At 39.4% G+C, this 21,650-nt stretch overlaps 1 protein-coding gene across 8 annotated transcripts in view; it reads left to right on the top strand.

The window, feature by feature from the left end:
* Positions 1-21,650, top strand: part of LOC119660968 (putative uncharacterized protein DDB_G0286901) — an 87,303-nt gene that overhangs the window by 11,571 nt on the left and 54,082 nt on the right. Inside the window, exon 1 of one of the 8 annotated variants that reach the window (XM_038070029.1) lies at positions 10,306-10,621. The exons of 6 other annotated variants lie outside the window; for them this stretch is intronic. The gene's annotated coding sequence lies outside the window, so the exon portion shown is untranslated. Of the gene's footprint in view, positions 1-10,305; positions 10,622-20,401; positions 20,679-21,650 lie in introns of those variants that run through there. One more of the 8 variants, XM_038070030.1, reaches the window with a different exon arrangement.

The following is a 21,650-nucleotide window of genomic DNA, read 5'->3' as shown; positions in this document are numbered from 1 at the left end:
GATGCAATTCAATGAGATAGAGTTGAAACCCTGGGCCCGGTCGCGCCGGACTGCAAGCAAGCCAAAGGTGTATGGGTTTGGAATTAATGGGCAGGCGGAGGGAGCTAGTATTGCGATGGATGATATTGCAAAAGCAATGCATAAAGGAGATGTTCAGGACGAAAAGGGAGCGGAGGTCTATGTAAGTATGTTGAGTAAATTTCCGCTTTTCAAAAATCAATAACGCACAATCCTCCTTATAGCGCGTCTACCGTTTCACCGAAATAATCCCTCCCTCCCCTTCACCACCCTTTTATTTAAGCAAAACCGCGAATAATTATCTCCACTTCCTCGCTCACATTGCTCGAAATTTCTGCATTATTGTCACTCTCCATTATTTACATAAGCAGTTATTTTTGTGAAATTCTGGATACTACTTATATTTAATTCAATTTATTGACCAATCATGCTACAATACGCTTTGGAAATGTTGCACTTCGTAGGTAAAAATTGTCATTTTCATAGAATAAATACCTCATGCGAGTAAGTGTGAATGCACATAAGCAAAAGGATCCACGTACTCGCCTGTATTTATGTATTTGATGATAAACCAAAAAACAGGCAAGGTAAATAGGTTTAGATATGGCTACCAAACTGTAAAGGGCGGAAAAGATAATAATGTTAATTTTTCGTGAAATTTTGTGTCATAACTATCATAAAAAATTAAAAAGAATTAGCGGTGCCTGCAATGACACTGTCTAGTCTTTGGCGAGACTTCATATTGCAGTCTCTTTCCTTGGGACCAAAAAGATTCTCCCAATCAGAATTCCACTTTGTATGATTATAATCAAATATATACGTGGAGAGAAAATCCGGGCCTGGGGTGAAAATTATGCGGGAACTCGGGCTCGAAGTGGAAAGTGGAAGTGACCATTTTGTAGCCCCCGCATTCGCCGTCTTCACAACTAATGTCAGGTGCGAAGTACTGAGCTAGACCTTTCATACGATGCCCCACATGCCTATATTTGGTAAAAAAAACATTACACCCTCATTTTTAAACTCAACATGGAACGATGTTGTTCACACCAGAGAAGGATTATGTAATTTGCGCCATTAGTGAGCATTTTCAGAACTGTTCTCGTAGACCACCAATAACTTTCTTATTTCACCGTGAACGCATTACATACGATGTCGTCCTCACGCGGTAAAAACACGCTGAGATTCGTCTGACAACTTTCCAAGAATAGTAAGATCAATGATTACCTATGGGCCTTCAATTTGAGGTGAAAGCACCCGGTGGTCCTTCTGGGATTAACCCCCCTCCATCTGTACATACAAATGCCGACAAGGAGGGCAATCTTCAGGATGACTGATAGTATCAGTGAGGCGGGGAACTGCCTAAATCGAAGGAAGATTGATATTCTTTCTAGGCGGTACCTCGAATTATTGATACCAAGGGATAACGCGACAACGAGGTTTCATCTCGATAAGAAGTTTGAAACACGTTGTAGTAACAAGGCAAATGAGAGCGCGTGGCTGTGATGTTCGGCTGAAACCAGCAACTGATTATTTGGTACACTGACGGATCCCTCAAAGCAGAAGGACCGGGTGCCGGGGTCATTGGTGCAAATATACTTCGAGCCAATGGGTAAGTACACTAGCATATTCCAGGCAGAAATATCTTTAATCTCCAAGCAGCGATCAAGGCACTTAGGTCCAACCAGGTGAACTCTAAACTGGTTTGGGAATGCTTTGAGACACTGAATACGCTCGGCTCACACAATAAGGTCTGGATACTTTGGGTTCTAGGCCATGTTGGGTTGAAGACCAATTAGGCAACGGATGAACTGGCCAAGAAGGGAGCAGTGACGGCTTTACACGAGACAGAACCCTTCTGTGGAATCGGAAACGGGTTCATGGTTATAACATTAAAAAATGAAGAGAGATGGTCGACAGAACTATACTGGACGGGCAAACCGAGTATGGAGCAGTCGAGGGCGCTTATTGGAGGATACGAACCCAAGCGCACAAAGGGTTGGTTAAACCTCACCAAAATGAACCTACGAATCATATTGGTCACTGCCGACTAAAATATCACCTGGGGAAGCTAGGAATATCTACGGACACCGCCTGCAAGTTCTGTGCGGAGTGTGATGAAACCTCTATACACGTTCTGGAACACTGTCCGACACTTGTACAAGGTCGAAACACCTGCGAGAACATTTAATATCAGATGCAAAGTTGAAAGATTTGGAAGATGACCGCTTTACGGTTTCTTACCAGGGTAGAGGCAAATCGTTAGACGCTGCCCATTTGGTCCGGTCGGGCATTAAGTTGATGCAGACTTAGTTTCCTACAATTCTCAAAAAAATATTTTCAGCTCTGGCCAAGCTCTGGTGTTTTGCACAAAACCTTAAAAAAAATTCCTCTTGAAATATTTCAAATTACGAGGAAAGAAGAGCGAGCCGCCCTAAAGTGCACAATTCAGCTTTCAAAGTAATATGTAAATTACTAACCTACGCCATTTAACTACACTACACACTTTGTGGTGTTAAAACTGTTCAAGAGCCCACCACTCGCTTCAAGACTCCATTCGAGTCGATTCTATAAAGTTTTCCATTATTATCTGAAATGCAACTCTGAATATAGATACTCCAAGCCCACGACCGAATGCGGTAGCGGTGATCCAATATAAGTGGTTCAATTCGATAGTCAACCGTTGTTGGTTGCATTCGATATCGCCAAGTGACTGAAATTCCCAAAACTATTAGCCGCTCACAACTTGAGTATATCTTTGCCTTCTTGTCTTTAATACTGTATTTTATTCACAGATACAAAACGCCTCTCCTCACCTGGATAATGAAGTATCTTGTGTGTGCGGTAGGTAATTTCTGGGGGTCCGACTGGCATATAAACAGCAACAAATTGTAACCACAACAACAAATAATGTGATGACGATTGGAGAGCTGCTGAAGCATCCACTTGGGCGATTCTATGGCTTAAAAGAAAACACAACCAAATGAAACTCCACCTCCTTTTTTTCTTGACTTAACCGATTCAGCTAATTGGTAGGTGAACTCTAGCATATCGAAGAAAAGCAAAGAAAAGAACAGAAATAGTTTTTTTTATAATAATTATAATCTTATCTGGAGAGATGTTATGAGAAAAAGACTCCGCAGATTAGGTCCCACTAAGATACCACATTAAGGATTTGGGGAAATTTATTGCGAATTCTGAGAGACAATTCCCTATTGTTGCAAAGCAAAAAAGGAAACGTTTTTGGTCAAGAAAAGCACTCAAATGAAAAATCCATGAGACACGACGGGGCTGACTATCTTAAAATATTTCATTTGATACTAAAGTTGGACTTCTTACTTGACACTGGTTTCAGTACAAGGCAATTCATAGGTTGACCTCCTGTAGCAGAATATAAACGGCTTACTAAGTAGTTTCTGCAGGACCAAGACTTAACGAATTTACTCAAGATAAAAAGAGAGTGTCCGGATAGCTGAGTGGTTAGAGCGCAAGGCTGTCGTACGGAAGGTCGCGGTTCAAATCTCACAGTGGAATTTGACGTCGGATACCAGTCGAGTCAGCTGTCAATGAGTACCTGAGTCAAATCAGGGTAATAATCTCGGGCGAGCGCAATGCTGACCACATTGGCTCCTAGTGTATCGTTACAGTCTTGAATGAAGTGCTCTAACACACTTCAAGGCCCTGATCCAACATGGATTGTTGCGCCAACGATTATTATTATTATTAAAAAGAGAAAAGCTACAAATAATACGGCGTAAAGAGTAGATTAGGTGGAATTGAATGACGCTCTGCATGCGGGACCTTATCATTTTAGCTTGCTGATTACACTGTTACGGTGTTTGATCATCAAGCGTGGAGGCACCAGCATAATCAAGCACTGGTCTCACAATGGTCCTAAACAGTTTTACGGCTCTCTCACATTTTAATCCCCATGAGAAACTTGTGGCAAAGTTTACTATCCTCGAAACCTGCTTTGGGGATTTCGTAATTGTCCTCCCCAAAAATGTTATCTCCGCCACCTGTTTTAGAGGGAACTGATGTACCAAAATTGTACATGGCTTGCCATTATTTCTCCTTAAAGCAATAACGCTAGACTTATCTCTGGTCACTGAAAGTTTCAGGGTGTCACATTTATTAATAAAAAGGTCAACCTGCTTTTGTAGTAGCCTATCCACCTGTCTCCATAGTAAGGATGATAAGGTAATCTGCGTATTAGTAAATATCAGTTGAGTCATTGAGTTTGAAGTGAAGCCAGGTTGTGTACAGATTAAAAAGCACCGTGCAGCAAACACTTCCTTGAGGTTGGCCACTGTTTACCGAGCACGAGCACTCATCCAGCTTCAACTCCTTGTATTTCAGAAAGCGCAGGGTCCAAGGGTATATGTCAGATGGTACGTTTTTACTCTCATAGTTTCGGCAAGAAGGAGTAGGTCCACCCTTTCGTACGCTTTGCTGATGTCAAACGACACTGCTTTCATGACTCTGGGTCTGAGATTCATTGCATTGTTCAGATCAATATGATTTTTGGGTATTGAAATAATATTGACTGTCCTCCATTCTTGTGGTAGTTGGAGAGGCCTCCAAATCCCATTAAGCGCGCTCAGAAAGTGTAATTTGGTTTCTTCATTCAGCCAGTTTACATAAGAATAAAGTCTGATGCCCTTAAGCGGACTGCCTCTTGTGCTTAGCAAGAACTTTGCTGAGATCATCCATGTTGAAGTCAGCATGGCCACAGGTGGCATAAGGTGTTGTATTTAGAGGTACAAATCCTTTGCCATAGTTACCTACTATTTCTGTGAAAAATTTTTCTTTCTTGTCTTTGTCCCATGTTATAAGTTCTGAACTCTTCTTGAACCCCTTGATCTTTAGTCAAAACTGTTTGGTGTCGGACTCGTTCGACATTTCTTCCTAGAAGTTTCTTTTTGCCCTCCTGATTTCCTCCTTCCATCGTTTAGTTGCCTGCTAGGTCCTGAGGAAATTCTCCTAGTTTGGAGTTTATCTGAAAGCCCCCATCGTTTCAATTTTTTCCCTTTAATGTGATCCTAGGTCCTTATTCCACCAGGCCTCGTGGTTCTCCTTACTTTGTATGTCACCAACTTGATTTGCTTCTGTATCTGAGCCGTGAAATTCTACAAGTCATCTTGGGGCTGTAGATTTTGAATCAATTCCCTAAATTTAATGTTAGCTACTCTGAAGGCATCTTTGAGCTTGACATCCAAAATGTATCAGAATCGATTTGTGAGTGCTGTTCGAATAAGATGTATCAAATGTCTTCTGGTTTCAGGAGGTGGCTACTGCATTTCTTAGTAATATATCCGGTACTGAAGACTTGCACACTCAAGCGTGTGCTATTGTCGAGAAGGTTATTACAGATGCTATTTCTAAGGATGTTACCTGAACCAGCTATTCAAAGAAATGCTATGCACAGGTTAATATTGAAATGATGTTGAACCTATTGTATGGGCTCCTACAATCGGACAACTATCTTGAGTAAGCAAACAGACAAAATCTGAATATATATATATATAATATCTCAATTCAAGTCAGAGTGCTATATTGTCATCATAAGAATGCTGATCGGAAAAGGTATGCTCAAAAGATTCTACATGTCTCAGCATAAATAGGGATGACATACTGACAAATAGATATCAATCCAATATATATAAGCAATAGAGGGTCAGATAAGTGCTATAAGGGTCGAATATTTTTATTGCTGGAATCAACTTAAGGATATAAGCAAGATAACCATCATTCACTGCATTATTAATACCAACAGTGTCCACTATCGCTTGTTTCTGCGAAAATCCTAATAAACATTTCAATAACACCATAAACAAAGAATTGTGGGATGTGAGAAGTGTGATGGAGAATGCGCCCTGTATGCATAGGGGGGGGGGGGGGGGGGGGAGTATCACTATATGCGTCTAGGTCCTGCTGCGGTATTGTGGCATGTCACTGCGCAAAATAATATACGATACAACAAATAGTAATTATTATTGGGCGTGGACGAGAAAGATGATAATGACGGAAATGCATTCACACACAAAAAAATTTATATTACATATTTAGAAAATCAATAATTGCATATCAGGAATTTCCAATGTATGTATATTGTCGAGGGGGGAATGTATCTTTCCCATATAATTCTATAGAGTTTTGAATTTGAATAGAAACGAATTAGATATCGGAAACTGAATGCTTTGGGTATAAAGAGAAGGTTTTGTTTTTTAAGACCCATTTACACGAAGAGTTCGTTTAGGAGGCTAACACGAAGAGTTCGTACTGTATAGGGAACATTGGACCTTCTTCGTCCTCGAGATGATAATCACTATACAACAAATTTAATATTATTTATTTTCACTGGATTTACAGAATATAATTAGGATTTGTGACCTTAAAATGGTTACATCGCGTCACCTTTAGTAGTAAAACGCGTTTATTGATTTTTACTTAGACTCATATAAATCAAAAAAGATAAGAGGGACGAAGACAGCCACGGTTTCGTACCACGGCATAGGTATCTCATCAGGCGCTGCCTCACCTCTGCCCTGGGAGCAGCATGACCGAAACCCTTTTATAATTCGCAAAACACGACAAGGGTGCGAATTACATCCAACGATCCATCCACTTGGAGGAGCGTGGTAGTGCTAATAGGCTGGTCGGGGTTGATCGTTTGACCTCACTAGGCTTCAGAGCCTTCATACCGTTCGTGGGGCCAAGAGGAAGTGAAGTAATTGACCTAACAATCTGAACTTCAAAGAGTTTTAGGCGAGTAACACATCAAGTGGCATTTGCTGACATGTAGAGCCAACTTATTAACTGTGCACCAATGGAGCAAAGTATCCAGATTTGCCTATAGAGAAGCGGGGGCATCGGTGTATAGCATGCAAGAACAAGAGGAGAGGACAGAGGGGAGGTCGTTAATAAGGAATAAAAATAGAAGAGGTCCTGGAATGGATCCTTGTGGCACAACAGAAGAGGGGGAAAAAGAGGCAAGAAGTGCAACCATCAAAGGAAACGCTACAGGATCGAAGATGCGATGATGTTTGAAAGCCAGGGCGGAAAGATTGAAACCCGAAAGCTTGGTAATTAGGCCTCTCATATATTGATAATAAAGACTTTAAGGTACCTGGCAAGTTGTTCATGCTGGTTGGCGAGGCAGGCGGGCGACACGGAAATTTGATTGTAATTTATTCCGCTGGTAAGGCTTACTGAATACTACTTGGTGTCAAAAGGAGGGTTGGGCGACGCAATCAAAGTCATACGGAAAGATGCAATTCAGTTTTACGCACGAAAGGGGCGACGAAGATAAACCAGCATTGCTTCTGATGTAATTAAGAATTTCATCAGAGGAAGTAGAATAGGCAAGTCTGGTGACGAAAAGTTGCTTAAAGGGTGATGACTTGCGAAGGAGAGGAGCTCGGAATGAAGGCGACTGATGTCTGCTGCACTGTGGTTGAAGGCTTTGATAATCCGGTGGAAAGATAGCGCGCTAAAGATGAGTTAGCTGCTACTGGAAGAGCTATGAAACTGCCAAATACTCCTATCGGCGGGTGAGCAGCAGCCTCTCCTGATAAAACACGTTCAACGGACAAAGTTTGGCTGGAGGGTTCGCCGAGATGGTCGAAGCTATCAGAGTCGCATCAAAGCAGTGTGAAGCAGTTGGAGTAGTACCCGTATTTTGTGCAACTTTTGCGGGCATGCTAGCCGAAGCTCGTAGCGGGAATGATCCAAGATAAAGCGCCGGATAGCGGAGCTAAGGCCGAAGATGCACCTGTGGCTGCAGAGAAACCGAATACTGTTTGTATTTGGTGTTTTTATCGTACAAATTCATTTCCAGAGGCTTTGCAGGCGTGTCTCCGCTGATTGGGGTTGAAATTGTTTTAGCCAAGTTTCAAACAGCTTCAGATATATTTTCAGCCAGATTGGTTCTCTTGACATTGAGAGGTTCACCTTGTTGGCATACAGAGTGCTCTTTCATTTGAGCCAGGGTCATCATGGGGGAACACGTTTTGGGCACTTTGTTTTGAAGACGAGGAGCCAGAGACATATGCGCATTTTGAAGTGATCCCTTCTCTTTTCCTACGTTGGAAAATTGAAATTTTCGCCATCGTCAAGTGCAAGATCCGACGCGTCCATGCCTGCCCATTTCAGTCACCTTTGATACTTATTACCTGTCGAAGCCACTACGACTCAAACTCTATAACACGCAATTTTTCCCATATCCATGGGGACTTTCCACAGACAAACTTTCAACTTTTGTACTATGACGTAGGTCTGGGGTCCACTTAGGCTCTTGGACTATAAGTGCAAGTACTAACCGCTGCTAACATGGGCATTTGGAACCCCCTTTAACTTAATACAAGATCGTGCCCTTCGTTGGATGTAGGGGGTTGCACAGACCACATACTCCGTAAATTACGTGTAATAGATACGCAGATAATGGATCAATTTTGCTAAGATTGCTAAAATTCCAAAAAAGGAAGCATTTTTTTGTGTTTGCTTAAAGAAAAAGGGAAGGAATTTATAGAATTGAACTGCGGGGGTGTAACCAGAAATTGGGGACACGCAGTAAATGTTATGGAATCCGATGGAATTGAAGCTGCGACTGCATTCTAAGGCGATCCAAACTATTTGAACTTTGGTTACCAAGTGTAGATACATCGAGCAAATGAATTTCTAGTGCCCGAATGATCTTCCCCAACGGTCTTGGAGCCTCTCAATTCCACTTTGCTCAATATATATATATATATGATGCTTCTACATGTGTTGCATTTATCTGAAGTGGGCAAAGTCTGTTGCGCGTGCGGGGTACATATACAAATATTTTGTGCACAAACGCATCTGCAGAAAATTGCACGGAGTACTTGCACTTGGGGCTTTGAGCTCAATGCTCGCTGCCTAGCTCTGCACTGCATTGCAGTGCAGTGATGCACTCTGAAATTTGCGGAGCGGATGAAGCATGATGACTCGATTTACGCTTGTATCTTACACTCTATTTGATGCTACGTCAGTCTCGTTCGTAGGTCCACATTTTGAATATCTTGCATTTTCTCTAACTTTTCTTTGAGATTTATGTTGGCAGTAGTACTTTTTTCGTTTCATATTTTTTTCTCAATTTGCTTAAATCGGTGGAAAAGCGAATAAAGGAATACGTAAATGAAATATATGAAATCAGGAGGAAGGCACGGGTCGACCGGCAGCGATGCAATCTGATAAAGAGCAGAGGAAAAAGATGCTCTTTGCGAGAATGTCGATAGAGCAGGAATCGCTAAGCCATGAAATTTGGAAAAAAATTCTTAGAAAGTGCGCGTAGGTGTAACAAAGTCAATTTCATAATGGAGGAGGAAAAAACAAAATGAAAAATAATAATCAAATATGGAAAATGGCCTGCAGAAAAACTATGAATAGAAGAAGGAGTGGGAGGTAAAAGTTTGCCAATATAGTACCGAAATCGATGGCGCGCGATCAGCTTTAAAATGCATATGTGGATCCAGGAACGGAGAGATGGGACAGGGCAGGCGAAACTATTGCAGTCATGTTAAGCAGGCTAGCTTGCATAGACCTAGACGCGGCGTAGATAAAATAAAATAGAGAAAAAACCATACACACTAACAAACTAAGCGCACAACACAGAAATGACCAAATGATGCAGTTTTTGTGAGATCTAGGAGACGTCGCTAGATCGCGCATTGCACTAATGCAAAAAAGAACTTTAAAGAATATTTGATAAACTGAAATTAAGAAAAAAAAAATGTGAAGAAAATACACAAAAAATGAAAGATACAAGTAAAGAGGCGATACAATATTGCGGTCGGCGACGGATGAACGAACGCAATAGAAGACAGGCCAGGCTGCCGCAGATGCAGATAGTTAATGAGTATAGAGTGGTGTTGTTTTGTTAAGCGCTGCAAAGCTGTTTCTAGTGTACACCCTATCCCAAAAAACAAGAAGAAAAAAAAAATAACGAAAGCGTGTATTGTATATATGTGATCCAAACATTTTTCTTTTCGCTAGTTACTATCTCTAAATCATCCAGTAACGGCTAGATAACAAGGCATCATAGGCGGACGCGGCGGCTGTAACTAATCGAGCACAACACAATGGACCCTGCAAAAATTAATGTATCTTTACATGAATCCAACCAGATTCGCAGTCAGATATCCTAACCCAAAATAGGAAAGTTTCCAAACGGTTATTTGTTGTGTTGACGTGCCTTTTCTCCATCTGAAGTTCGTTATTGTCGGCAAAAAGGAGTATCTTATAATTTAAAATAAAAAATAAAAATACACGGGCAGCTGCAAAAAAAATAGATAAAATAAACAAAAACAAAACAAAAAACAGAGGTTTCAAGGTGTGGTGAAAATTCGCGCGGCGCAACACGCGGTAGATGTGGTACCCACGCTGATATGAGATAATTCGACCGCAAAACATCATAATCATTGACAGTTACTATGTTATCCTTTCCTTCTTCCGAACATCCTATGTCCTTTTTGTTTAAGTTTTCCTGAAATCATATACAATTTCCCACCAAAAAACAGTTATACAGTGTTCTTGTGAATGTGATAAACATATGTATGCTGCTCCTTTGGCGTGTCAATGAACGGTTTGTATTTGTAAATTTATCTAAGTATATCCTTATCCTTTTTCCCGATAAATCTTTTGTTTTGTGCAATCAGAATAACGTCTGTGATCCGTGTACTATCTATGCATTCTTCCACTGTGCACTTACAAATGAAATTAACGCTCATAAAACGAAATTAACGCTTCAACAAATAAAATTAACTCTTCAACAAATGAAATTAAAGCTTTAACAAATGAAATCAACATTTTGCAAGGTGAAAATAACGATGTTTCAAGACAAATTAACTATTTTTCAAAACAAGTTATCCATCTGTTGAGTGATATTCATAGTCTAACAAAAAAATCTCCTTCTACTTCTCTACGAACAGGACTCGAAATGCCACGGCAATTCCAAGATCGCAGGAATGCATCTTCACAACAGGCGCGATCAAAGTTTTGACCCCCATGGAAAATTCGCAAATCTATTGTTTCAGCATTGTTTTCCCCTGCTGCTCCATTAGCCTATTGATTTGCTCCTCGGCCTACTGATACTCTAGGTTGATATTGAGCGTCAAAGCTGGAATCTTAGCCTGCTTCATAACCTCCATTTCCTTACGAATAGATATATATCGATAACTAGAGTATGCTACTGTTCGCGCAGCTGCCAGGGCCGGTATATACTTTTCACCCAGCCTCAGGAGGCCACTAGCCACTATGGGAACTACACGAAAGTATTGATTTTATATCCAGCGATCAGCTGCCGGCTAACATCCTTAACTTCCAGCTCTTTTGCAAATTTGGACTCATTACAATGGTCATAAATTTCCTCCATTGTCTGTCGTCTGCATAAATTTATGAATTTCTCCAATTGCTGCGCCATGAGGTCCAGGTCCCGTGTGAGATTCACTGGAGACACGATAGTATACTTAAGGTATAAGGACACCAGACAGCTTTTAGGGGCATCGAATTGGTGTACCTAGGCGCAAAACTGGGATGTCTGGATTTCCTTACTAAGGCAAAACTAGGACCCACAGAGAAATCTTTAAATACCCCCCCTCCCCCTTAATCTCTTAGGCCAGATGCATTCATTTAAAAAATAAACAAAAAATGCAAGGATAAAAAAATGTAAATACCCTACCCCCTCCATCCCCTTGAAGCTGTTACGCTAGTGAAGGGAAGTTTGTACAAATTCCATCTGCTACTATCTAGCAAGGAAAAAAACTAAAAAACTTTAGGTATTCTAAGCTCTTAGGCTAGTGAAGGGAAGTCTACACAAATTTCTGCTGCTACAATCGAGCACGGAACAAACTTTAAATCAACCATGTAGGGATCTCTTGTTTAGGGTCAAAAACTTATTTTACCATCTACACTTACCCCCCAAACGCCATAATCCCTACACCAGAAAATTATGTGTTTATTAGTTTCGGTAACTTTGCAAGTGTTACATTTGTCCGACTCAATGTTTCCAAACCTCTTGAGAAAAAAATTAACAATAGGAATGATTGGTCTGAAGAAAAGGTTAAGTAATTTTCCGGTTTAATTATAGCTAGAGTTGTGTGAGTGTTGGAGAAAAAGGGTCCTCTGATCCGTGATTTTGCCAGAAAGTTCTCTTTCTATCCTCCAAAGCAGTGCACCTGAATTGCTTTGAAAATGTCCCCAGGGGACGGTTCAACCATTATAGTAGGTCGTGACCCTGGAGCCTCAACATGGGCCAGTTCGTTTAGTGGATACCCCGCATTCGCCGAGCACCATAGAATTTTTAGTGACCTAAAATTGAAGTCGGAAGCAAGGGCGTATATTTTACCCACTAGGTGATGCGACAGCGCAGTTTGTTCGAGTAATTTACAGGAGAGAGAGAAAGTCTGTAATGATAGCTACTTTCCCGCACCCATTCTGAAGGCAACATCGATGGCCTGAAAAACAGCAGAAAGTTCAGCGACTAAAATCGTACTTACTAATACGTACTTACATACTAAGGAAAAACGTGAGACATGCGTCCCCTCAGGACCCACTACAGCGCAGGCGGACCCATCCCGTATGAAAGCAGCGTCGGACGTTAAATAATTTGAAAAAATTGTCTCGGCTATATGTATCCAATGTGAGGGGAGATGAGACTACACATCATTTAATATGTAGTTATTAGACCTTAGATAAAGATACCTTGGAAAGGTCTTCTTCAGGGGGGTTTTTGAAGGAAATAACTTCAGACTTATGAGAATTAACGGTGATGACCCGACGGTTGAAATAACCAATGACCCCATTGGTTAGGTATTTAAGAGAGAAAGGGGCCTGTGGGGGCCTAGGTCCACTACCGTACAGGATGATGTCGTCCGCGAAGAGGATCCCGAAAAGGATGTAGTCTCACAGGTAAAGGATTGCCTGTTCGTTGGATCATGATGTTTTCGAATTGTTTAGGTGGAATGATAGAGGAGTAGTGCCTGTTGAAATGCTTTGGAAAATTTTTCCAGTATTGGATAGAGGAGCCCTAGTCCTCATATCTTTGAGATTGTCCGAGTAACCCTTCTTAGCAATAGGCTTTAGGAGAGCTGATTTCTAGGATACAGGGAAGCGGCGGTTATTCAGGCAGGCGTATAAGAGAATGGCGAGACATTCACTGATGGTTGACGCAGACTTCCCTAGGATGAAGTTGGAGATACCGTCAATACTCGATGATTTTTTATTGTAAGACTGGATGATTGCAAATTTAACTTCTCCTTGGGAGGTAAAGAAGGGGGTGAAAGGGCCGCTTGTGACTATGTCAGCCCGGTGGCTGAGGAAAAGGGGGCATAGGTAAGATCCTTCCAAACTCAATGTTTTGTCGTTGATAGTAGATAGATTGCCATTCCTGTTATAAGGCTAATGAGGATGCTACGATACAACACTTCCGGGAAGACAATACCTCTCCCCTACGCATAGCGCGGTGGCAAGATATGCGCTGGGCAATCTTGCTGTGCCACATAGGGGAGACCGTATTCCTGTCCATGCCCAGATTACTGCAAGAGGAGGCTATATGGCCACTCTGCGAGCAACGAGCGCAGACGTGGTCCTTCCCACGACAATCAGTGACGCGGTAATCAACCACCAGCGACTTCCTTCGGCGAAGCCTCCTTATTGCGGCTTTTAACCAGAACCGACCATGTCTCGGCCAGTTTAGGAGCCGCGGGCAATGCAATAAAGAGTATAATAAGAACTACCTTCAAAATCAAACCAAGCGTCCATATCTGGATAGGTCACACATTAAGGAGGGGTGACAATTGTATTGTTGGCTACGCCATGCAGTGGACTCTACTCTCCCAAAATGAGCGAGGGGTTGGTCGCTCCAAACGCACTTGGCGCAGAATAATGGAGGAGGAGTACGAGCGTCTCAGGAAGCCATTAAGGGTGCGGATTCCTTTACAACTAGACACCCTTAAGACATGTATAAAGCATTGTTTTCAATCACTTCCTGCAATTTTCTATTTATATCTTTGGCTAAATCTAACAAATCTTCTAGATTACGAATCAGATACTTCTCCATATGTCATAAAAGTGCATTGCATATTGACGCAATATGCCTGTTACCTTCTTCCTATGAAAAGCGGCACATAATACGTATGTGTACATTAAGATAGTTTTTATAGTTCAAATATCTACAAAGAGTACAGTGCAACAAAGAAATGGAAAAATAATCAGAATAAATAAATGAAATGAGCACAGATATCCCCAGTGTACGTGCAAATAGAAATTAACGAAAAAGCAAAAATTTCGCAGATAATGGTGCATCTGTGTACATCTAAGAAACAAACAGCAAAAATGCAATCTACTTTTATCTGTGTATGCTGCATCTGTAGTACTACGTAAGAATTCCATACATCTCTCCATGTAAGTTCGATAATGAAATCGCGGAAAACCATTAATGAAAAGGTAAGAACAGAAGGTGGCAAAAATATGAAAAAAGGTCAGGAAAATGAAAGAGGAAAAATCCCCATTTACACATGAGGAAAATTTTTGAGTGACTTTAAATAGCAATCTAATACCTAGAGGCATATATCGCATGCAGATTCTTACAAATGTGCATTAGAAAAATGATGATGAAAAAAGATATAAAGTAAAATGAAAAGATACTGGACGAAGGCATGATGAGTAGGTGGCTCTGGTTGGCTGGACTGGTCTAAGCTCTCCAGTATAAGTTACAAAACATCACTAAACTTCATTATTTCGGGGGTAGAAGAGCAGGATGAAACGCAGATGCAGTGTTGATGGCTCCGAGAAACTGGAGATAGATTATGGTGGAGGAGAAAAAGGTTTAAAATGGAATTGAAGCATAGCTGAAAAGAGTCTCCCAAAACATTAGCCAGAAACGAAACCGAGGTTTTTCACAAGTGCGCATATTTTATCTATAATAATCTATCATACGATCAACGTTTGCTTGCATATCCAAAGACGAATGGGGGAAAATAAACTAAGTATGCGTTTAATAAAATGCAGATTGAACATCTTAGTTTTTTTTTTGAATATAAAGAGGCATCGTTTGCATATCTTGCGAGGAGTTTACTTGATTCCTTTTGTGCTCTTATAGCTACGCGGTGGTACATATATGTATATCGAAAATAATGACGCATGTATGCAATTTGGTACTGATTGAAGGAAAAAGGAAAGGCACAAGGGGTGAAGCTAAGAGAGACAAAAACAAACAAACTGAAAATAGCTAGCTGAAAATAATAAAGGAATTTTTGAATAAAAACGCGGTCAAATCAAGAATTTTTTTCAAAAAATATCTTAATTTGTTTAGTTTTTATATCGAGTCAATGAAATTTATTTTAATAGATTTAATTTAATTGAATTCTCTCAAAGGGGAGAAGATGGCGGTGATTGGCTGACACTTCATGTGACGCCATGAAGCAAGCTATTTGAATCTTATTTATGTGAAAGCCTACGGGTGTGGTATTTTTGGAGTAGTCAATCAATTTTTACCAGAAAAGTGGAAAAAATTGTTGCGTTTCGGTAATAATGATAACAAGCTGTACTACTGTGATCAAAAAAGTAGTAAAACAAAAACGGTTTACTCTTCCAAATTTATTTCGTCCCCTTCGAAGTAATTTCCTTCGGACGCAATGTACTTATGCCAACGTTTTTTCCAGGAATTCGAGGCAGGAATTCATAATGCACCACACCACTATCATCGAAAAGAACTTTTAACATGACCTTGATTTTTGACTTGCTTTGGGGTGGTTTTTTCGGTCTCGGTTCCCCTTTAGCATGGTATTCACTTGATACCCAGAACATCATTGCCCATGCTAAAAAGGCACCATCTTTTCATCGACTTTGAAGCCGCCTATAACACCATTGCCAGGGTAAAACTGTACACGGCCATGAGAGAATTCGGTATCCCGACGAAACTGATAAAACTAGTAAGGCTCACATTGACCAATGTGCGGAGTCTAGGGTCGAAAATCACAACCGATAACAGCTATGACGATGAAATCTGCGCACACATATTGGCTGCCAACAGTGCCTATTTCAGCTTACAAAAACTGTATGGCTCGAAACGTCTCACCATAGAGTCGTAATGAACCTTGAGGAAATAGGATGATCAAACGACCATCCTGAGTGGCCGAAGACGACCTAGAGGGAAGAGCTCTCCCGGAAACCTAAAACGTTAGCAAAATTGATCGTGAAGGTCCACCCGCAAATACTGAAGCTCCATCAAAGTGTTCGGTTGACACGTTCTTGCACATCTCTGTGCAATGACGCGTGACGGATGAAAGCGCTCAAAGGCTCACCTCCCACTTTCCCGAGCCTGGCTAGCGCAAAGGTGTGCAAGGACGTGGTATTGGTACTGGTACCATGGAAACCGGGATAGCTCCTGGACTCTCATACTTCGGGTGAACTCCCGCTGTAGGTGAGTACAGCTCGGTTGTTTGCGGTTGGCCCCTAGTGGGGGTTTCATGGGGGTTGTGATTATGCTCAAGCGAAAAGAGACCTTCGGACCTCGGCGTTGGTGTTGCGTTTCAACACGGGTGCCGTACTCCTTAGTTCGGTAGAGATTTAGGTATATCTTGCATTCATGCTTATCACTTGACCGTGCCAAAATACACCCCTCTTTGTAGTAAGATGATTAGGAGTAGATAAAAGTACAAGTTTTCAGTCTTTTTAATTCCCCCTTTATGACAGGAGTGCTGTGAAGAAATTCTTAGTTCAATCCACAAGATGAAAACATCAATATATGCCACCCATACCTGTTCTCCTAATGCTCTTAGATCATTTTGGGACTCATGGAAATTTCTAGATAAAAACTCCGCTCAAACCGAGGGGATATTAACAGAAATTCATGCTCTCATATGCGTTACGATGAATTAAAAAAAACTATACTGAAACCTGGAGGAAAATCTCATTTATAACAACAAAAATTGTACATTGTAATCTAACACAGAATATATTTTCCTTTCTTATCTATTTACTATGCACTCTAATTTTTCGCGTCTGTTATTGCAAATAATAAAGTAACGTTGCACTATCTCGTCGCTTCAAACTATTTTATATGGTGTAGTAGATGAGACTTTTATTAGTTCTTATTTTTTTTTCTATTCTTTTTTTTTTCCATATGTACATTCTGTTGCCTGGTTCCATATACACATTTGATATTTTCTTTAATATTTATTTATTTATTTTTTTTTTTACATAAATGAGGGACAAATAGAATGAAAAACTGTGAAAAGTGTATTCATAGAAAGAGGACAGTCGTTGTTGTATTGCGCTCGTGGATTTGTTGTGGAAAAGTAAAATATGGAAAAAACTAGACATATATGTATGTATATATATTTCAATATTTATAGTTTAATAACTTAACAACTCGTCTATAATGCCGAGACACTGATCGAGGGAGAAGCAAAATAATAATGTGTAAATGACAATTTCCTCCCCCTTTTTTTGAAAATGTATCATTGTGTAATCCAGAGACAATCAATCAATAAGATCCGTTGTTTAAAGTATAAATATAATTTTGTTTTGTTGAATTTATATTATTCTCATTAAAAGAAAATATTTGCTTTTCAAAAACTGTGTGTTTGAAAATCCTCCTTTTTTTCTTTTAAGTGTACTTTGTAACTTCACATATATATATGTCTATATATATATATATATATACTTTCTGATACCATATGCTTATCGTTATAATTTTTGCTTAGCTTTTTTGATTAGTGCAATCGCGACCTTAATCGAAGTATGGAGTGTGTTGAATTAGAAGTGAAAAATATTGTTTTTTCAAAAAAGATATTTCTTGAAAAGGACACTTTTCTGGTTATTTAGAGTTTGTTAAAAAAAAGTAGTCGGAAATAAAAGCAATTATCTCACAATGTCACTATGAACTTACAAATTCAACTTCATTCTAGACGACATTCAATCAGAATGTTATACGTGCAAGAAATAGATAACTTTCTACTCTGTTTTATGTAAGTGATTCAAAAATTTCTCAAAATACATCTATAAGAATTTGTGCTCGTTATTTTTTTTCGGGTACTCGAACAGGTGTTAAGAGTAACAAATTATTATATAATTTGTGTATGTGCTTTTGAAATATCATGATAAGAGGGAATTTCTATAGTTCAGTAGTAAGCGGTCTCCTCATTCATCCAAAATTACCTTTCTAATTGTTCAAATCAAAGTTCATAAAATGTACTATGAATTTCACTCTCCTTTTCGTGACCTCGTGCGTTTTTATTCATTTTGTCGACTTTCAGAACAAAAGTGCTTAAAAATAAAAAAAAAAGGTAGATTGCAAACAAGTACAGATTTCTAACGATGTAGAGTAGATTCCAATGTTCACCATTGATGCTCAGTATAGATCTTACATTTCGAACAAAGTTCCATATCAACATAAAAGTCTTTTGAATATCATTGCAAACTTATCTGAATGCGTTCAAATGCTAATCTATATCAATTCCATGCAATTGTAAGTAACTTCAAATTTGCCCCCCAATCCTTAAAATATATCTAACATAATCGCAAAAAAAAAGATAGAAATATCTGTTTCGCGTACATATGGAATATATATCGTGTTTATCATTTATCGTTAGTTTCTGAGGAAAAAGGATTCAATTAAATGAGCAACAAGTAAGCCGCTGTTATCAGCAATTTAAAAATTTTCTCATATTTCGTAGTTGTAAGAGCTGTGGTGCTGACACCTACTCGTCTGATGATTTTATAATCTCTGAAGTTACTTTTGATACGTGTAACAAGGCTTAAAGTGCAATAATAATTTAGAGCTAGCTTTGACATATACAAACCATACACCTTGTGAAAAAAAAAGCCCCCAACCCTAAGTTGACGACGAGTATTTATTTTATTTCATTAACAAGGCTCTTATTGCCATCCTGTATCATCACCCATATTATGAAACCTTTAAGGATAAATTTTAAACACCTGATTTCTAACCCTCCAACGACGAGAAAGTCAATAACAGTTGGACATTGTAAGATCCTTACTATATTTATTTATTATAATCGGTTTTACTTAAATTTCTACCGCGAATAAACTATATAAAAAATAGGAAAGGACGAAAATAATAACCTTTCAACTAATTTCACTTTTGGTGGTTAATAAGATGATTTTTCAAAACTCTGTTACAAATATTCGTCCTTACATTTATCAAGCAACATGTCACTGAAAATACCGCGAAGATTTCTCAACTAGCACCCAGCATTTCGTAAGACAAAAAAAAAAACAACACAATATTAACTTAATTCGAGATATGCATTGCCGTTATTGATACCATCGTACCAAATACCGGATTGCGCTGCTGCTACCACTGCCGCGAAGAAAGGATATATGTGCTTTGAATCGTGTCCCCTTTCAAGGAAATTTTTCGACACTCTGATAAGTATATTCCATATCCTTAAGAGTATTCTTGAAGATTGCCAAAGCTTTTCAAAGAGATTCTCCAGGAATACAAGCTTCCTTTCCACTATGCGGGTGTAAATACCACCTCGTCCTTGTTGAATATTTAAGAGAACTGCTGCGAAGCTTTTCCCTCGCTTGTACGAGAAATCTTTAAGATGTTACCTGTACACATGGCGTTGTGCTAGTTGTTGTTACTATTATTACTGCTATTCCTGTGTCATTTATGCTTTTAACGATGAGGACTATGAAACTAAGGGGGCCACGGGACGACAAGGACGATCTAATAATATTGATGTTGCTACTCTGCCGCACGCTGAAAATGATGCGTTTTTCCAAAGCATGTTGGCGCTTTTCGATCACAGCGAACGGGGTAAGTGCTGCTTTTGAAAGTATATAGCAGAGAACATAGCAAGAATAATCATTTGGTGTCCTTATAATTGAAGAACTTGGAGGGGTGGCCGGCAACATGAGTAGAGAAATTATCTCCTATCTTCTTTTCAGCCGATAGGGCTGCTGTAATGTGGAAGGAATAAGTTTTCATCGTACACTCGCCGTTTATCGCCAGTACCAAGGCAATTCTTGCTTCCCCAGACAAGGAAGCCCCGTATTCGGTGTTTTGCTATGGGTCCGCTTTCCGCCCACTTTCTTCCACCCACACCAGCAACAACGTTGTAATTTGGTATCGAAGTCAAGACATAAGGAGTATTTCTTCCTTGAAGATATTGTGTGAGCAAAGTATATTACGATGACTATAAGGAGATTGATGTTAGGGGAGACACATACATAAAATATAAAGATAGAAGAGCGCAGAGAAAATTTTCTTTAGGAAAATTAGAAGAGGTGGCCCACAACGATGAAATCAAGTCCCCACATCTTGTGAGACACCCCTCCACCCCCTCTAAGAAAGGACCGACCGTGGAACCGATATGCTTAAGACGTTGTTCCCGTTCATGTTTCAAAACAGTTTTGACTTTGTATCACGCTGGTTTACAACATTCAAGAACAAACCACCCGTTAAGAAATTGCCGCGCGGCCTCTGGATCACATTTGTGCGTATTTTTTGTACTTTTGTAAGGATAATAATAAAATCGCGGTAAAGTGGCAAAAAGGAAACTTTAAATTTAAATGAAAGGACGAAGTTAAATAGAGGTGATAGCATTATCCTGTGTAAATAAATTGTTGACAAGTTTGAAATAATGCAAATAAGACCGCGTAAAGTCAAGGTAGATTATTTTATTTATTACCATTTTTTTTTTAAATTCATTCCGTGTGTTCTATATTTTTTATAAGTGCTAAATCAGTGGTTGATTCTTTGGAGGAACCGCGAAATGGAAAATAATATAATTGGACAGATAATTTTTAAAATTATCCCATATTGATCAAAACAGTTGGTTTAGTTCTCAAAAATTCAGTTAAACACTTGTAGTCCCTCGAATAATCCTATCTACAATACGCTGAACAAATCTAAATCAAAATTCAAACCGTAACGGTCCTTTGGAAATGTGGCATTTCTATGAAACTAACTGACATTCAGGTACCATATGAGACCGGGAGTCCATTCAACAATATATAAAGCAGCATACCTACATAAGTGTGGGCATCATAAACCAAGTATCGTACTAACAAAGCAAGATACTATCTATACCTTGTAATTGCAAATTTTTCATAAAACCTTCCTTGTATGTCAAACGCAAATGCATATGTCAGATAAAGTTGCATTCTTAATGGGAGAATCTAAACAGTTCAATGAAGTGAGTTCATTTATGGAGAATCTGATTTACTAAGATTTGATCAGACTCTGAGACTCGATTTCAATCCTAACTGATTTCTCGCGCCAAAAATCTTTGGGAAATATTTTCGTGGAAGATGTTCGTTAACGCTGAAAGGATGCAGATATTTTATAATATTCAAAAAGAGGGCTCTGTCTAGTTTTAATTGATAATATTATTATTATCAGAGCAATGATTGGTAAAGTTAGAGAAATTAATTTTACATTCTGAAATGCTGTGACACCTCCAATAATTTAACCAATTTAGACGATTCTGTGATTTCCAAAGTATCTGCCTTCGATTCCAGTGTAGGATGACGAGATATTAAAGGCATAAAACATGGATTTATAATCAGTTATAATTACGTGGGATTAGTATTAAATTGCATAAAAGAATTATCTATACCTTCGATGGGACGATCAAACA

This window comes from Hermetia illucens, chromosome 7 (assembly GCF_905115235.1).
Source record: "Hermetia illucens chromosome 7, iHerIll2.2.curated.20191125, whole genome shotgun sequence".
In the NCBI taxonomy this organism is placed as follows: Eukaryota; Metazoa; Arthropoda; class Insecta; order Diptera; family Stratiomyidae; genus Hermetia; species Hermetia illucens.
Note: the sequence above shows the minus strand (reverse complement) of the source record. Positions and strands in the feature narration are given on the sequence as shown.